The sequence below is a fragment of the Otolemur garnettii genome, unplaced genomic scaffold (assembly GCF_000181295.1).
Source record: "Otolemur garnettii isolate 467f Iridium unplaced genomic scaffold, OtoGar3 scaffold00338, whole genome shotgun sequence".
Lineage (NCBI taxonomy): Eukaryota > Metazoa > Chordata > Mammalia > Primates > Galagidae > Otolemur > Otolemur garnettii.
The window spans coordinates 40,879-44,209 of NW_003852733.1; the positions used below are offsets into that span (position 1 = coordinate 40,879).

At 42.3% G+C, this 3,331-nt stretch overlaps 1 protein-coding gene across 1 annotated transcript in view; it reads right to left on the reverse strand.

Moving 5' to 3' along the window:
- LOC111722737 (zinc finger protein 2 homolog) overlaps positions 1–3,331 on the reverse strand; it is a 63,096-nt gene that overhangs the window by 11,788 nt on the left and 47,977 nt on the right. The window lies entirely within an intron of this gene.

Sequence of the window (3,331 nt, forward strand, 5' to 3'; positions counted from 1 at the left end):
CCGGGCCAGATTCAAACTTGCCAGCTCTGGTGTATGTGGCTGACGCCTTAGCCACTTGAGCTACAGGCACCAAGCTGAAACCACTTTTTAATAGAAAAATCAAAAGCAGTCCAGACAAAAGACATACTAACATTAGGCTAAAGAGACTCTTGGAATGTCCAGTTTGGGTGACTGATGTCAGTTTTTCCCATACAGAGCCATTCCACAAAGGATAAGATAGGTTGCTGGGTTCTTGGTTTTTTTTTCTTTCTCACCTTTGAAAGAGTGTCATAACAAGCTCACAGCAACCTCAAACTCTTGGGTTCAAGTGATTCTCTCTTGTCTCGGCCCCTAGAGTAGTTGAGAAGACAAGTGTCTGCCATAACTCCTTACTATTTTTAGAGTCTGGTACTTGCTCTGGCTCAGGCTGGTTTCAAACCCTGAGCTCAAGCAATCCATCCATCTCAGACTCCCAGAATGCTAGGATTACAGGTGTGAGCCACAGTGCCTGGCCTTTTTTGTTTTTTTCTTTTGAGATAAAGTTTCACTCCCTGTCTAGATTAGAGTGCCATGGCATCATAGCTCATAGCAACCTCAAACATTTGGGCTCAAGCAATCCTTTCACCTTAGCCTCCTGAGTAGCTGGAACTACAAGCTCCACATGCCCAGCTAGTTTTTCTGTTTTTACTAGAGACAGGGTCTTGCTCTTGCTTGGGCTGCTCTGAAAATTCCTGAGCAAAAGCAATCCTGCTGCCGTGGCCTCCCAGAGTGCTAGGATTACAGGCATGAGCCACAGCACAAAATCTGTAGCTGTTCTTTAAATGACCAAAATCACAACAAAAACAACAAGGCATCAAAGAAATATGGCCCTATCAAAAGTCAAAAATAGGCTTGGCACCCGTAGCACAGTAGTTACGGCACTAGCCACATGCACGGAGGGTGGCAGGTTTGAACCCAGCCCAGGCCTGCTAAACAACAATGACAACTACAACAAAAAATAGCCAGGCATTGTGGTGGCTTACTTGGGCGGCTGAGGCAAGACAATCACTCAAGCCCAAGAGTTTGAGGTTGCTGTGACCTGTCACACCCCAGCGCTCTACCGAGGGAGACATAGTGAGACTGTGTCAAAATAAATAAATAAATAAATCCTCAAGTGACTCTGAAGAAATGAAGATCTACGAATTATTTTTAAAAGAATTTAAAATACCTATTTTAATAATGTTCAACTACCTAAATGGGAACATAAGACAACACCTAAACAAAAGGAAGAAAACAATACATTAAGAAAATTTGATTACTAACAAAGAGAAAATTAAGATAAAAAGATAAAGTGTGGTATTCATAAATAAAATAAAGGTTCAATGGAGTGGGTCAAGAGCAGATTTGATCTAGTAGAAGAAAAAGCCAACAAACTTAATAATAGGTCATTTAAAGTCATAGAGTCAGAGAAACAAAAAAATAAAAAGAAAATGAGAAAAGGTAAAGTCAGCCTAAGGGATTTATGGGACATCATTAAGTGGACCATTACACTGATAATGAGATCTAGAATGAGAAAAGTTAAGAAAAAATGCAGGGAGATTCCATGAATAAATAGGAGCTGAGGCCAGGCATAGTAGTTCATGCCTGTGAACTAGCACTCTATATGGCCAAGGTCAGAGAATCCCTTGAGCTCAAGAGTTCAGTCTGAGCAAGAGTAACTCCCTGTGTTGGGGTGTAGCCCCCCATACCTAAGCATGGTATTTTATTCTCAAGTGCTCCCTGAGGAATGTGACTCTAAACTTCTTATTCTGAGAATATGTTTAGATCTGCCTAAAAGCAGACAGTCACATGTTTACAAATAAGATAGCTGGTGGGTTTCGCTAGGTTGTAGCTGGAGATAACACTTGCTGAGGTGGTGGGCTGCTGAATCCTGTACCTTCCCCCTCACTTACACAACAGTAGTCAGTTTTAGCTTAAAGGAAATGGGCAGGCTCGGCGCCTGTGGCTCAAATGGCTAAGGCGCCAGCCACGTACACCTAAGGTGGCGGGTTCAAATCCACAGCCCCGGCCCCGCCAAAAACAATGACGGCTGCAACCAAAAAATAGCTGGGCGTTGTGGCAGGTGCCTGTGGTCCCAGCTACTTGGGAGGCTGAGGCAGGAGACTTGCTTGAGCCCAGGAGTTGGAGGTTGCTGTGAGCTGTGATGCCATGGCACTCTACACAGGGGGACAGCTTGAGGCTCTGTCTCAAAAAAAAAAAAAGAAAAGAAATGGGCAAACAGGAACAGACATCCTGGCGCTTTTGTGGTTAAGTCTGAAGTAAAAATGCCTTTTTTAACTGTGCTTGTGATCAGTAGCAGTTTTGTGCTGATTTGGAGTTTTTAATGGCAGTTTTCACATCTTACCTTGTTTCGCTTCTTTTTGCTATTTTTAACCTTTACTAAGATAAGTTTATAAGGAGCTCAATAGACATGGGTGTTTGCTGTGTGCCCGACAGAGCCTCAGCCCCCCTTTTCATTCCAATCATTTGTCTAGCAGTACTTTCCTCTGCGTCTCTGAACAAGGGGTTTCGTGGGACACTTCCACCCTATCTCTACTAAAAATAAAAATTAGCCAAGTGTTATGGCAGGTACCTGTACTCCTAGCCACTCAGGAGGCTGAGGCAAAAAGATTGCTTGAGCCTAAGAATTTGAGGTTGCTGTGAGCCATAATGACACCACGGCACTCTACCCAGGGTGAGACTGTCTCACAGGAAAAAAAAAAGAAGAAATATGGGCTGAGAACTTTCAAAATTTGAGGGAAAAAGAGGCACTGTATGCAATTGATGTTATTAGCTTAGAATAGATTGTTATAACTTCAAGATGGTTTTGACAGTATCTATGGTAAACATAATGAATATACCTATAGTATGTTGATACTCAAAAGGCAATATGAAATTAGAACAGAGGCTGGTCACAGTGGCTCCTGCCTGTAATCTCAGAACTCTGGGAGGCCAAGGTAGGTGGATTACCTAAGCTAAGGGGTTCAAGACCAGCCTGAGCTATAGCAAGACCCCCATCTCTAAAAACAGCTGGGTGTTATGGTAGGTAGCTGTAGTCCCACCTACTCCAGAGGCTGAGGAAAAAGGGTCAGTTGAGCCCAACAGTTTGAGGTTGCTTTGAGCTATGACACCATGATACTCTACTGAGTACCAAGAGCAAAAAAGTATGACTCTGCCTTAAGGACAAAAAAAAAAGAAAGAAAGAAATTAAAACATGCCACTACAAAAATTGATAAAACACAAAGAAAAACAGTAGGAAAAGAAAATAAAATGCTACAAGACCTAGAAAAACAAACATAAAATTAAGTCATTCCCATTTAGGAATCACTTCATA